At 37.8% G+C, this 16,234-nt stretch overlaps 1 protein-coding gene across 2 annotated transcripts in view; it reads right to left on the reverse strand.

The window, feature by feature from the left end:
• The window catches only part of Klhl13 (kelch like family member 13), a 150,500-nt gene extending 135,814 nt beyond the window's left edge, over positions 1-14,686 (reverse strand). For both annotated transcript variants that reach the window (XM_090325890.1, XM_090325885.1), the window contains exon 1: positions 14,402-14,686. The gene's annotated coding sequence lies outside the window, so the exon portion shown is untranslated. The remainder of the gene's footprint in view (positions 1-14,401) is intronic.
• Between the last annotated feature and the right edge of the window lie 1,548 nt (positions 14,687-16,234).

Consider the following 16,234-nt stretch of genomic DNA (forward strand, 5'->3'; position numbering starts at 1 on the left):
TCAAAAGACTAAATATAGAGCTCCCCTATGACCCAGCAATTCCACTACTTGGCATTTACCCAATCATCCAGAAATATTGGTATACTAAATCCACTAGCACAACAACATTCATTGCAGCACTATTTACCATAGTTAAGATATGGAACCAATCGAGATGCTCCTCAGTAGATGATTGGATCAAGAAGATGAGTATTTATACACAAAGGAATTCTATGCTGCCATCAGAAAGAACGACATCGTCCCATTTGTAAGGAAATGGAAAGTCTTGGGGAAAAATATCATATTAAGTGAAGTAAGCCAGACTCAAAGGAACATAGGCTCAATGGTTTCCCTCATTTGTCATAATCAGTAGAAACCTTGGGCTCTGGTAGCAGAGATTTACAATAGAGCAAAATCTAGATACATAAGGCCATATTGGATGACGCTAAATGAAAGGACCTCCAGGATATAGAAACAAAAGCCATATAATGAGTGATTGTTGTCCTTAATGTACTATGTTACCTCTCATCTCTTCTGCTGTCCCTTGTTATCTCATATTGTTACAGTATTTTACCTTGTTATTTAATATATTGTATATATGTTTATTTGGCTATTTGAAATAGGATAGGGAAGGGGGAAAACAAGATGAGGGGCAGGGGTGGGGGAGGGAAATGGGGACCAAGACATGAGTGAGGGTGGCAATGTTTGTGAAGTATTGCACCTTCTCTCTGGTGAATATAATGTAACCCTTCTATTAATTACAATAAAACTATATGAAAAAAAGAGGATTTCATTTCTACATGTCCTTATGTGAATACAATGTACTTTGGTTAGACTTACCCTGTCCATCAGAACAGTTTTGTTTTCAAATAGAAGTCTGACTTAGATTTATTTACTACTAATCTCAGTATTTTATGACAAATAAAATGAGCAAATTTATATAATCAATTGATTAAAATTCAAAATCTTCCAAGTAGATAATCCTCTGTAAAACTGACTATACAATCCTCAGATCCACTGGTCATCATGAAATTAAAAAGAGCCTTAACAATAATTTGGTGGTAAACTAAACAAAAACTAGCAGAAAGATCCAAATTCCACATCTTGAATATCTATGTAAGAATGCAGCAGTACCGGGTAGGGGGAGGAAAATGGGGACAAAAACAGAAAGGGTAGCATTGTTTGTTAAGTAATGCACCTTCTATCTGGCGAATATAATGTAACCCTTCTATTAATTACAATAAAAATATATTTTAAAAAGGATGCAGCAGTACCAGAAAACAAGTTCCATCCCTTTCATGCTTGTATTTGTTCCAAAACACATGTTTTTCCCCCCCTTTGGAGGGAGGATAATGTAACAAAATCTGGTGATGGTGGTGGAACACACCCACTGGTTAATACATTTAAAGTGAGTGAATTGTTTGCCAATTATTTTATATTTTGTGAAATCAAAGATTGCACACCAAATCAGATCTCTAGTAGAGATACATATAAAGGGTTTCTCAATCTTGTTTACCCTCTGCCTTTTGTCTTTCAAAATACCCTGATGTGTACATATGATACTTAGCTGCAGACAGACAAGCAGGCAGGCAGTGACAGAGATTGTGCGTTAAAATATTCACAAGTACTTTTCAATAAGACCCCCTTCAAAACTGTCTTCTTGAAAGTATCTAGACACAACTCTCCTGTGATCATTCTTCTGTGCAGTTCTAGAATCTTTTTTCTAACATTCCTTTTTTTTTTAAGTTATCATGCTCTCTTACACAATGCCCTTTGCCAGAGATAGAATGAAAGGACCTGTTGTAGTTAAAAGCACAGAATCAAAAAACAGACTGCATAGATTTTATCCCTAGCTTTTTGACTTATTAGAGGTGAAGCTTTGCCTAAGTTTTCTAAACTTTCCTGTACTTTGGTTTCTTTATCTGTCATTGAGAAAAATAACAGCCTCTACAAAGCATACCACAAAAAAGGTTTTGGTGAACCAATGTAACAGCAATATTCACAAGACAGTATGTTGGAAGTGAACTTTACTACTTGGGAGGGTGGGGAAGGAAAGTGGGAAAAAAACATGGGAAGGGACAACAATGTTCAAGAAGTAGTGTACTTAAGACCATATAGGATGAGGCTAAATGAAAGGACCTCCATGATATAGAAACAAGAGCCATATAATGAGTGATTGTTTTCCTTAATGTACTATGTTATCTCTCATCTCTCTTGCTGTCCCTTGGTTATTTCATATTGTTGCAGTATCTTACCTTGTTATCTGATATATTGTATATATGCTTATTTGTTTATTTGAAATAGGATAAGGAAGGGGGGAAAACAAGATGAGGGGAGGGAAATGGGGACAAAACATGAGAAAGTATAGCAATGTTTGTGAAGTAATACACCTTCTATCTGGTGAATATAATGTAACCCTTCTATTAATTACAATAAAAATATATTTTAAAAATAACAGCCTCTACTTAATCACATTGTGATATTTTAAATATATTAATACATAGAATGATTTTGGACTTGTATCAGATTCATGGTGTGTTTTGTGATAATATTGTATTATTGGCATTTATATTAGTATCAGCTGACAAAGTTAATGTTCTGGGTAGCCCCTGGCTGGGCTGTAATCTGTATCCAAGCAGAAAAAAAGTTTTTTTCTCTTCCCAGTGGAATTCTTTACATATAAGTGCTTAACCAGTGCATACTAATGGATGTTTAATTGAATGCTGCACCTGTATGATGACAAAACGCATGTAGAAAAATTCCTTAATAAATATCAAACTAGGGCCGGGAGTTTGGCCTAGTGGTTAAAGTGCTTGCCTAGCATGCATGAAGACCTGGGTTCGATTCCTCGGTACCACATACATAGAAAAAAGCCAGAAGTGGTGCTGAGGCTCAAGTGGTAGAGCTCTAGCCTTGAGAAAGTCCAAGGACAGTGCTCAGGCCCTGAGTTCAAGCCCAGGACTGGCAAAAAATAAATAAATAAATATCAAACTACTTTTAATGAGCATGTGCAAAAAAGTATATGTGTATAGTTACAATAATGGCTATCTCTACTAGTGTTGTTTTGGCTACAATTCACTGAAATGCTGAAGATATTAAAAGGTCCTTTGAACTAAAGAATTTTTGTATCATTACTTCAAAAGCAGTGGGTGAGAAACCAAGGGTATGTGCTCTTGACTCCACTTCATTCATAGCACATTATTTAAATTCACTGTGCATCCTCCATAAGAATAACTGAAATGAAGATAGCTAGTTAACAACGCTTCAAAAGAAAGATACACTATACATAATGAGAGCTACCTTGAACACATAAGCTAATCACCTGAGGAGAGAGTAAGTCTAATATTTCTAAAAATCCTTTTTTTTTGCAGTGTTGCTGATCAAATCCAAGGCTTCACACTTGGTAAGAATGTGCTCTGAAATATTTTCAGGGAAATTGATGGACCTAGATCAACACATGTTAAGTGAGGTAAGCCAAGCCCAGAGAGACAAAACAAACATGTTTTCTCTCAGTGGCAGAAGCTTTATCTAAACTACATGAAAAATTATGCAGGGCTCTATATATTCACACACAGTGAGACCAAAGGAGAACAGTCTTTGGAGAGGAATATAAAGGTACAATGCCCCTGATAAAATAATATTTATAAAAATGAACTCCAGAAAATGGAACAAGAGAAGTTTCTTTTCTTTTCTTTTTTCTTCATCTGTCTGTCTTGGAGGTATAAGGGGAACTAAAGTGAAGAGAGGTATGATGAATAAATTGAGCAGTGATACTCAGTAGATATGTTAAAAATGAGCTGTACAACTTGTGGGCCAGAGAGTGTGGGATAAAACAGAGAGAGTGAAGGAAAGGGGTAACATTGTCCAATAAGAAGTGCACTTATGGGGCCGGAATGTGGCTTAGTGGTAGAGTGTTTGCTTAGTATGCATGAAGCCCTGGCTTTGATTCCTCAGCATCACATAAATAGTAAAGCTAGAAATGGTGCTGTGTTCCAAGCGGTAGAGTGCTAGCCTTGAGCACAGAAAGGTTCAGGGAAAGTGCCAGGCCCTGAGTTCAAGCCTAAGGACCAGCAAAAAAAAAAGGTGCACTCATTACCTGACTTATGAATTGGTAGCCCCTCTGTATATCACATTTATAGCAATAAAAATAAATTAAAACAACCTAGATGTCCTTCAGTTGATGAGTGGATCAACAAGTTGTGGTATTTGTACACAGTGGAATTCTATGCTGCTGTCAGAAAAAACGACATTGACCCATTTGTTAGGAAATGGAAAGACTTAGAAAAAATCATATTAAGTGAAGTAAGCCAGACTCAAAGGAACTTAGGCTCAATGGTTTCCCTCATTTGTCATAATCTGTAGAAACCTTGGGCTCTACTAGCAGAAATTTGCAATAGAGCAAAACCTTGATACATAAGGCCATATAGTATGAAGCTAATTGAAAGGACCTCCAGGATATTGAAACAAAAGCCATATAATGAATGATTGTTGTCCTTAATGTACTATGTTATCTCTCATCTCTTTTGCTGTCCCTTGGCTATCTCATATTGTCACAGTATCTCACTTTGTTATCTGATATATTGGATATATTTGTATTTGGTTATTTGAAATTGGATAGGGAAGGGGGGAAAACAAGATGAGGGGTGGGGGTATGGGGGAGGGTAATGGGGACCAAGACATGTGAAAGGGTATCAATGTATGTGAATTAATGTACCTTCTATCTGGCAAATATCATGTAACCCCTTTATTAATTATAATAAAAAATATAAAAAAATAAAAAAGAAATGAAAAGAAATAAAAATTTAAAAGAATGTTCTCTGACACTAAGCTATACCACCAACCCTAAAAGTATTTTTGACCATTATCTTTTCACCTCCAAGTGACATGTAATAATGGACAATGAGCTAATCTACTGAAGTACTTGGATATATATATATATATATATATATATATATATATTACCATAATAACTGTCACCAAAATTCTCTGGATAAATAGCATATATGATTGATATGTTACCTGGATTTTCCCTTTTGTGTTTCTGGGGCATTCAATAATCAACTTGGCTTCCCTAAGAATACTCTGTCTCACATGGCTGACATTGGAGTCAAAAGGAATTACGTAGGAAAGCAAGAAAGGTAGCTTCAACTCAAAATGATGGACAATTGCTACAATACTTGAACATGGTCTCAACTATCAATGTAATTGACTTATGCATTCATTTATCAATACATTTTTAAATCATTTCTTAAGGAATTATTAGATTTTGACTACAGTTTTAAAAAACTTAATCATAATAACATAAAAATGACATTTATACAGAATTAGCCCTTTTCCTAGTGCTTCAATTGCTTCTTTTTCAATATTCTTAATTTGGAACAATTGGAAATAAAAAAAAATGAGACCACTTTAAATATCAGAAGATGTTTTCAATGTTTAAAAGTCAACATTGTTGGAAATGGTAAGCCCTATCTATAATTCCAGTTACTAGGAAAGCAGAGATGGAGGGAATTGAGTTTTAATCAGATGAGATGAAGTTTATAAGACCATATCTCAAAAAAAGAAAAGAAAAGGGCTAGGGCCATACTTCAAGTAGGAAAGTTTCTGCCAAGCAAGCATGAGCCCCTGTGTTCAATCCCCAATCCCAGCACTTTCACATGCACACCTATAGAATAGCCACATTCATTATACGACAAGAACTGTGCTTAGTCCTTATATGCATTATATCATTTAATCCGTAAAACAACTAGATCAGATACTAAGCAGGAGAAAAACAAGCCTCGGAGATATAAAACACATTGCCTGCTATTACACTGAGAAGAAGAGGCAGAGTTCAGATTTGAACACAAGCCTGTGATGCCAGTCCCTGAGATTTTAGCCATTAAATTCTATTGCCTTCCACCTAAGAAACAGTCAAGAGCTGAACAGAATAGTCTTTATCTGTAGATATGTGTGGCCATTATTTAAAAGTGGAGTTAAGAAGGAAAATCTACAACTCTCTAATCCTTTTATTGAACAGAAACAACTCCCCTACAGATTAGAATGAGTTTCCTTTAATCACTACCCTCTAGAGCCATTCCCTTATGTTTGAGCACTAACACAACAATACAGCAATGCCAGTCACTGTGAACTGTGTCTGGCAGGAGACCACACTGAAAAGTGGAACAGCAATAATGAAAATCAGTTGAAAGATTCAATGTTTGACTTACTCCATTTACTTCTCTCCTCCTCCCCTTTTCATTACTTGCCTTTTCCTTATCTTCCTCATTTTGAGCAAACTAAGCAATTGCTTAAACCATCACAAATTGTAGAAAAGCTTTGATCAAACTCAAAGCAAACCTTGACAACTTTCTTCTAGAAATGAATACTCCAGTGATCAGCAATTAACAAAACACTTTGTATACTGAACAGGTTGAAATGACAGCAACTTTAAAGTTGGCAAATATGACTTGAAATCAGTGAGACAGGTAAATGTGCACAGAATAGGACATAATTTGACCTTATTAATGGTGTTGCTTTAAATCCATGGTCACTGTGTTCTAATAATTGCTCTTCTGAAGATATGCCTTGCTTGGTCCATCTAGTACTCAGTCTTAAGTATGACTTTGCTGATCCACAAGAATCTCAACAGATCTTAACATTTGAACTATTATCTAATAGGGTGCATCCTTGAGTTAAAAGGAATTGGGCATCATAGCGAAAAATACTAATGATCACTATTTCCATAAATCCTCATGAAAATTTATTAAAGCTATGGAAATACATGCCTGCTTGACTAAAGAACAAATCTAATATGGCCTCCTGACTTTCAAAAGGGTCATCCTAAGGTTACCAAAGGAACTCTTGCAAACAAACACTTGCTGGGAAGTTTAAGGTTTAACATCAAATTTTCCTATGAATATTGCATTTTAAAATACAATGTGTCTGCATTTATTTACATATTTTTACATATTTTAAATAACCTACCTATTCATGTTCTAAATCTTTGTGTTAAATAGATTCTTCCAGAGAATACAAGCTTTAAAACGAAAAGTAAAGAAAAATAGAATATTTTCCAATACATTTCCAGTGTCTTTTAAGTAAGGTATTGTGTATCAATAAATTAATAATATTAGCTCTAAAAATGTGCTTGAATTAGTAAAAACTATTTGCGGTATGAAAAAATAAAGTCTAACCTTGGAAACTGAGCAAAATAAAAGAGAGAAATCACAAGCTGCTTTACTTTGTGTCACCACCCTGCTCCGTTGTACATGTGCTGTAGTCTAAGAGAGCACAAAGTAGTAGAAATGACTCCATCACAGAATCTGTTTAGACTTAGTGCAATGCCTGAGATATAATACATATTTTAATATATTTTTAACAAAGTTGTAAAATGATTTCAAGGCTGTCAGGCAAAATAACATGAAACAAATAATTATTGGCAAACAACAAAAATGCAAGGATATAGAAAATTCAGGTGTGGTGTATACCTGAATAAAAAGTATACACTTTTAGTTGAAATGGGAAATGGCTTACTTAAACAATAGGGGACCTTCAACCAAATGTAATTGAAAAGAAATTCATGTAATAAACACTAAGGTAACTTTTTAATTGACTCTTAAATTTTCCTTTGTATATATTAATATTAATAATTTCAAGAGGAAAAAAGTATAACATAAACACATGGTTCAGTGTAACTGTGAATGGGATTATACCTAACTTGTGGTATACCTTTTTTAAATGTATTTCTTTTGTGATTCTTGAATTTGATCCCAGGTCCTCATGCATTCTAACCCAGTGGTTCTACCACTTGAGTCATGTCTCCACCTCTTTTTCTTACTGTTTATTTGTGGAGTAGCATCTCACTTCCTACTTGGGTGTGTGCCTAGACAGTGAGTGATCTTGCTCACTTTAGGCTTCCAGATTCTTTCTTATAGGTAGACTCCATCATATCCAGCTTCCCTCCATGGAGATAGTTTCACAGACCTTTCTACCCAGGTTGGCCTAGAACCATGATCCTTCTGATCTGAGCTTCCTTCATATTCTGATATGACAGCCATATGGTACTGGGGCCAATTATTAGTTGCAAAAGAGTCTCACAAACTTCTTGATCCAGACTGATGCAGAAACATGATCTTCCCATTCTTTGCTTCCGAAGTAGCCTCTGGTACCCAGTCTTTCTTCTGCTTTTAATACAGAGTCTATACATATTAAGAGTTCAATAAATACTTAGCAATTACAAAGAATGAGTGTCTGGTCACATTAAAAACCTTCTTAACTGAATTGCAACCCCCACACATAAAATTATCTTGTTCCAAATACCCATGATTTTCATTAAATAATAAAAGACAAAAGGACACATAGAGAGAAAATATTCTCCTTGTGCTACTAGACAGAACAGTACTAAAAGACCTGGGTCCTAGATGGGTTTAATCATGTGACCCTGCCATATCTGTTGGTATAGGATATAAGGCCTATATAGCCATTCCTTTCTATTCTATGACGTACAAATAAATAAGCATATATATATATTACCATGTATATATACGTATACATACGTATATATACATGGTAATAATGCACACAACAATCATTATGAGCAAGCTATTGGGAAAGATAAAGAAATACATTTACTGATCCACAGCAACAACTTACCACATGCAGGACTTTACCTTGCACTTTCCTATAAGGTGTACAATCTCTTATTGGAAAATTAGGAGGCTAGATGTAATCCAAATTCAGAAATTCCCCACTATTTATGCCCACTGTGTATACCATATAGTATGTAATTGTCCACTGAGGTCAGTGGCACTCTCACATAAACTAATTATATATCAAAAGCAAATAAAGAGTAGAAAAAAGACTATACATATACTCCTGTCGATTCAATTCCAGTTTTTTTTAACCACTTGAGCAGATACGTCTGACTTACCAAATGAAATCTTTATTGGTTTTCAGAGCTTTTGAAATTTGAAAATTGCAAAGAAATGTAGGGCCAAGCTATCTCAATTAATTCTTATGAGTACCAGGAATGCTTACCTCTATTTTAGAGATGAGGTGAGTGAGGTACAGAAATCAATCCACACAACATCCTAATTAAGTAGTATGTTTTATAATTTCTCACAGACACTGCTTTAAAACACCAGATGGAGAGATAAAAGATAAAACAGTACCAAATTATATCTCTTAGTATAAACAGCTGAGTAGCTAGAGTGTATTTATCTTCTGCAAAACATTTTTGTTTCATTGAGGAATTTTTTCAGCAAGTGCCTTCCATTGTTTCCCATTGTTCTGAGAATCAAATGAAATTCTTTATCAGTACCTTTTGGTCTTATCTGACTCATTCTAAGCTCTTTAACACCTTCTTTAACTACTATCCCAGCCAGCTCACTAGAATTTTATCACACTACCCACTGGCTTATTTTCAGCTCTTTTGGGGGGGAGGTGGAGGGAGCTAGGTTTTTAACTTAAGGCCTTATACTTCGTTATACTTGTTCTGGTGGCATTATATCACTTAATCACACCTATACTCCTGCTTTTTGCTAGTTTTGTAAGATAAAGTCTAGCAAACTTTTGTGCCCAGGCTGACTCCAAATAAAGATCCTAAAGTCTCAGCTTCCTGGATTGCAGGCATGAGTCACCAGCACCAGGTTCTTTCTTTTCTCCTTGAACTTAACCTACCTCAAGACCTGGGCTTTTAATCTTCTCTCTATAGAATAGTCTCTGATTATGTTCTTGACAAGGTAGACCCCTTCAACTTCTGTTTCAAGTCTCTGCTCAAATATCACCTTCTCTGAAAGGGTTTATTTGTCAGGGTTCTCCAAAGACACACAAAAATAGTATATACATACAGATATACAAGAGGATTTATTAGCAGAAATGTGTCACAGAATTCTGGCAATGAAGGAGTCATCTGCAGGCTGTAGCCTGGATGCCTGTGGTGCATTTCAACCTATGTCTGAAGGTGTGAGAACCAGGAAAGCTGGCTGAACTCTCGTTTGATAAAGGCCAAAAGCAGAAGAAACAAGAGCTGCTGGTCTTAATCTTGGAACAACCCAAGCTAGCAAGCTTTGACATCCAAGACCAGAGAGAAAACATCTCACCTGTCTCTGGAAGATAAACTAGTTGACCTTAGGTATTTGTTCTCTCTCTAGCTGACAGGATGATGATCCACAGAGTGATGGGGTGGGCAGAGATGGTAGTAAATCTTCCCCTCATCCACCCAGAATTTACACATTCATTCAAGACACATTCTCACAAACACACTTAATTAACATAATGTTTACTGACTTTCTAAGCATTCCTTTATCTGGAAATTGACACTTGAGGCCTTTCTTAACCACCTTTTTTGTTTTCCATATCACATTCTCCTATTTATTTTTTCATTGTTTTTCTACCATCCATCCAGATCTTCTTATAATGTTTACTTGTTTATTATCATCTGGTAAAGTACAACACATATGACAACCCACAACAATAAAGGTCGTGGCTTAATGAATTTTACCATTTTGTGTAGTATACAGCTTAGGAAGTGAAAGGTACTCAACAGATTTTATAAAGATGAATTTTTATGTGAACAAAAATACTTTAAAATCCAATTGTTATGAGTATATCTAAACTGAGCCACTTTTTTTCTAATTTTTGTTTTTGCTAGTGTTTTCATTTTTGCATAACCTTTCTATAGATTTTCTCAAATGTATGACTCCTGCCAAACTATCAGACATAAAAATAGAATCAAGCCAGTATACTTAAGAAAAAATATCCAAAATGTTTTAGTAGTATGTTAAACATCAAAAAAGTTGAAAAATTTGACAACTTGTTAGTCTTTTTCACTACAAGTTGAATTACATAAATAATTTTAAATATAGTGAAATTATATATATGTGTGTGTATATATATTTGTATATGTGTGTATAAAATCTAACAGAAGGCTGTAGTTAGATTTAGTAACATCAGAAATATTCAGTTTGATGATCTCTAGGCTTATCAGAAAAGCTACCAAGTACACAGTGAAGATTTAGAGCAAAAGTTTATGGTTAACTCAATCCACATTTTTTCCTCCCAGTGAAATATAGTCTTAATATATAATTGCACTGGTGGTGAGCTCACTTTAGAGCCAGTATTGATAGTGATCTCAAAGGGTGGAAAATCAAAATTGTATCTGTAAAGCAGGAACAAGCTTGTATTTTTTTCAAAAGTGAGTTACCCAAAACAATGAGACAACAAAAAGGTGGATTAATTAGAATAATTGCCCTTTCTCTACCATAGTCGGTTTTTTATTATATTTTTTTCGGGATAATGTGCAGAGGGGTTATCGTTACATTCATCAGGTAGTGGGTACACTACTTCTCCAACCTTGATACCCCTTCTTACAATAGTCCATTTTTAAATAGAACAAAAATGACCTTAAGAATTTACCAAGTGAGGGGCCGGGAGTTTGGCCTAGTGGTAGAGTGCTTGCCTAGCATGCACAAAGACCCCGGTTCAATTCCTCAGTACCACATACATAGAAAAAAAAAGCCAGAAGTGGTGCTGAGGCTCAAGTGGTAGAGCACTAGCCTTGACAGGGTTCATGCCCTGTGATATCATACCAAGTGATATCTGATATATTGTATATATGTTTGTTCATTTGAAATAGGATAGGGAAGGGGGGAAACAAAATGAGGGGAGGGGGTGGGGGAGGGCAATGGAGACAAAAACATGAGAAGGAGTAGCAATGATTGTTAAGTAATGCACCTTCTATCTGGTGAATATAATGTAACCCTTCTATTAATTACTATATATATATGTATATATATACATATATAAGAATTTACCAATTGAAGCTGGGAGTTTGGCCTAGAGGTAGAGTGATTGCCTAGTGGTAGAGTGAGCACAAAGACCCGGGTTCAATTCCTTAGTATCACATATATAGAAAAAAGCTGCAAGTGGTGCTATGGCTCAAGTGGTAGAGCACTAGCCCTGAGAAAGCCCAAGGAGAGTGTCCAGGCCCTGAGTTAAACACCCAGGACTGCCAAAAAATGTATCAACTGAAAAAGAAGAGTTTATGAAATGAATTAGGAAAAAATATCATCTTGGTATATTGTCTAACTTAAGTGATAATCAATAACCTTTAGTGAAGTTTGAAAATTACTTTTTTCAGAAGTAAACTCCATAGATGCATAGTACATAATCTAGGATGTGTTTATTAAAATGGCAGGTTAGAGTTGTTGTTAATGTACCATGTTATTACTCTTCTTTTTTTGTCTTTATTGTTAATCTCATATTGGTACTGTATCTGACTTGTTACCTAGTATATTGCATATATGTTTGTTTATTTGAACTAGGAAATGGAAGGGAGAAAAACAAGATTATTGGGAGGGGGTGGATGAGGGAAATGGGGACAAAAACATGAGAAAGGGTATCAATGTGTGAGAAATAATGCACCTACTACGTGACAAATGTAACTGTAATCACTCTGTACATTATCCGACAATAAAAAAATAAAATGGCAGGTTATGGGAGAATAATAGAAGGGAGGAGTTGATTGAAATACAATGTTAGTGTGTGAGATGTAACAAAAGAAATATTTCCCCATATTATTAATGTAAGGTAATAAAAATTTTTCTATTTTAAAAATCACATCATTTGCCTAATATCAGTGTCACATGGCTGTAATCCTCGCTACTTGAGATATTGATATGTGAGAATTATGGTTTGAAGCTAGCCAAGACAGGAAAGTCTGTGAGAATCTTTATTTCCAATTAACCACGAAAAACTCAGAAGTGGAGTTTTGGTTTAAGTGGGAAGGCACTAGCATTGAGCAAAAATGCTTAGGCACAATGCCCAGGCCTTGAGTTCAAGCTCCAGAGCTGGCACATTAAAAATTATATCATATTCTATTGCAACACAAACTATTCTTATTATTTCACTGCCAAAATAAGTGCTACCAGTACAGTGAGATTTATGCACTATCTTCTTTCCAAGTTGCCTTCTTTGGAGACTGCTTCCAATTAATGCACAGTGTTAGCAATGGTAACACACAGTCACACACTCAGCAAACAAATCTATGTTAAATCTAAGGATATCAATAAAAACTTGCAGTTAATGGAACCATTATTTTTAGACCTAAAATGATGTCATAACTGCTTAATCCATTTTTCTCAGTGTTCAAGTTTGAGCAGTAGATCGAAATAATTTCCAGAAACACAGCTGTGAAGGTCAGCATGCGGGAGTTTTCTGGTATCTGTCTCTGCTTTCAGCTTCTCCATTGAGTTTTCTTGGCTCACTAATTACAGTATGGAAGGGAGCAAAGGAACATTAGTATGGGAGAACTAACACGGTAAATGTATGGAGAGCAAGTAACCACAGCTAACAGTAAGAGGTTCTTTAGGTAAGGACTATGGGGTTCTAAAATGCTGCTTGTGGGAGTTTATATAAATAGGAGATGTAGCATAAGAAAGTGTGGCTTCTTTCAAAAGAAAGAAAAGAAACGAAAAGCAGGTGCCCTGTCAACAGAAGCAGCTCTAAACCCAGAGTGTCTCACTTCCCATTAAATATGGTTAAGGAGCACTCTGTGCTAACTTGAGTGACTTTTCTGAAACCGGCAAGGTTCTCTAACTACATTAAAAGGAGAGACATCGTGATTTACAGATGGAGAAATGGAGCCAGATATGAGAAATTCCACCAATGCATTCTCCCACAAGGCTGCTCTGGGAGCTTTAGGGCTGTGTACGAGGATTTCATACAAACACAAAGAGACACATTTTAAGGAGGTATGGTCCTTAGAGTAGGTTATTGAAAGCTAGAAAGTTTCAAGCTCTTTAACGGATATTTTTACTAGAGGATATTTAATAGCATTTCTCAGTAAGCGGTAGACTAAAGACGAGAAGTCTCTAATGGAGGGAGGGGGCGAAATCATTAGTCAAGTGTGATCAAACCCAAACCACCAAAGACTTCTAGAACCAAAGATGTGCGGAACTAAGTTGAAAGCTTGGAAGAAAATTCCCGAGTGGGGGGAGTTGGCAGCGGAACCTCTCAACTTAGAAGATTCTCGAGAGATGGATTCGATCCCCAAGTAAAAACTGAGAGAGGGGAAGGGACAGCAGGGCTGAGGCAGGCAGATGGATCCCAGACTATTAGAGCCACGAGAGAGAAGCCAGAAGAGCTTGGAGACATGACAAAGAAGCACAGGAAAGCTGGACTCTGGCAATGGTACTAAAAGAACTCATGCCTGTGAGGGAACCTAGAGATGTAAAGGTGTTGAAATCGGGGTGCACATAAGCACGCGGGCAATGGCGGGGGGGGGCACAAAGGAGGGGACAGGAGTGAAGCTAGTTCCCTGCCTAACTGTCCCTGATACACACAGCCAGCTCCGAGTGTCGCACCCCTGGCACAAGTCGGTCGGGGAGGCACGAGAAGCGGCTGCGGCAGCCGCCTCGGTGACTTCCCAATCCTGCCTCACCTGCTTGGCCACGTCCCAGGCGCCCGGCCGCGGCTGCCTGTCCACCAGCTGCTGCGCTGCAACGCTTGGAGAGCGAGCGATCGTGTGGTGCAGTTGGGTCGCTTTTCCTGCTTCACAGTATCAGCACCCACACCTCTGCACCCTCTCTCGCTTGCCCTGGCCACTTCACCCTGTCTTCGCGCACGCACAGGATCGCTGCTCCAGTTCTTTTCAAAAGTCCCTGTGACAGGCTTCACTGGGAACAGAAGCTGAGCAGCAGCGGCAGAGGCGGCCACAGCGGAGGAGCCTCTGCCTGACCTCACCGGGGGGTGGGGGGGAGCTGAGGGAGGGGGAGCGTGAGCCCAGCTGGGGCGAAGAGGGAGGGGGAGTGGTGGGAGGGAGCGCACGGGCGGGCAGGGGAAACATGGCGGCGGGGGAGGGGAGGGTTGGGGAAGGGCTCTGGGGACGCTTAGCCCTGGCAGCGCCTGCGCGGGAGGCCAGCCTGGGGAGCTGGGGCTAGGAGAGTGTGGGGGTCCGTATTGAACTCCTCAGCCAATGCGTATCCAGCCTAGTCCCCGGAAACAGGATGACCGCCAAGTGGCCCTCACGCCTTAGAAACCAGGACACTTGGGTGAGAGCCCACAGGGCTTCTGGAGCCCAAAAGGTAGGAGTGAAAACTGCCAAGTATCTAGGGACACCATTACCCAAGCCCCGGCTTAGCTAGGCTAAGAAGGTCACAGATGCATCTCGCCAGCCATAGCTTGGACTTCCTTCATACTTACCACGGAAATGGGATGGGAGGAGGCCAGGTAAAGAAGGTACTGTGAAAACTGATGTTACTTCACCCTCACTGGGGCTCTCTCCTCCCAAAATAAGTCTGCCCCACGCTGTCCTTAAAACTAACAGTTCATCATTCTTATAGCAAGCTGAGTGCTTCCATCTCTCCTGCAATACAAACTAACAACAAAAGGGAAACCAGCTACAAATACACCAGTCTGACATTTTTTTTCCTGTCTACTTTGAGCCAAGCACTATCAACTTACTAAACTTCCATAGCTATTCTACCAACTACATACTACCATCTCCTTTTTACAACGGATAAAACTAAGGCAAAATGATTAAGCTATTTACCTAGATGAAAAAAATAATAATCGGGTGTCAGAGCAAGATTCAGGATCCCCCACTACTTTGATTCTGGCACCCAACTCTTAAATATTGTGCTGTTACTTTCAAACTCTGAGTATTCCTTTCCTTTCCACTTCTGTCAGCCTAGCCACTAACTAAAACCCCAGTCAAGCCAGTTTTTCCCCTTGTCTATTTCTAGTCATTCTTTGCCTTCTTGGTGGCTATAGCCTAAGGCCACCCTCAATGTACCTCTTCAATCATTTCTATTTATAATTCTACACATTTTCTAGGAAAAATACAGATCATCAAGCATTTTTGTTTTCTTTCACTAGTAAGGCTTTGCTTTGACTATCTTTCCTTTCACAACCTGATTCCCTGTTACATATACCTACTTTTTTTCACATTTTAAGCATTTTATGTATTTGTTTGATGATTCGCTTTACTGAGACTATGCATTGAACCTGGGACCTTGTGGGTGTTAGGCATGAGCTCTACTACTGAGACGTGCCCTAGCTGTTTTCCTTGTTCTTCAACATTTCTGCTCCAGAGAATCATATCCCCTTTACCATGCAAGCCGAAACTTTTTAAATTGTCAGTAAAGTTTGCACTTGGGGTCTTATGCATGCTAGGCAAGTGCTCTGCCACTTAAGCCACACCCCACCCCTTTTACCTTTAGTTATTTTTTTCTAACACAAGTTCCTCTTTATGCTACACCCCAACCATAAACGC

This window comes from Megascapheus bottae, chromosome X, assembly GCF_031878675.1.
Source record: "Megascapheus bottae isolate mThoBot1 chromosome X, mThoBot2.hap1, whole genome shotgun sequence".
In the NCBI taxonomy this organism is placed as follows: domain Eukaryota; kingdom Metazoa; phylum Chordata; class Mammalia; order Rodentia; family Geomyidae; genus Megascapheus; species Megascapheus bottae.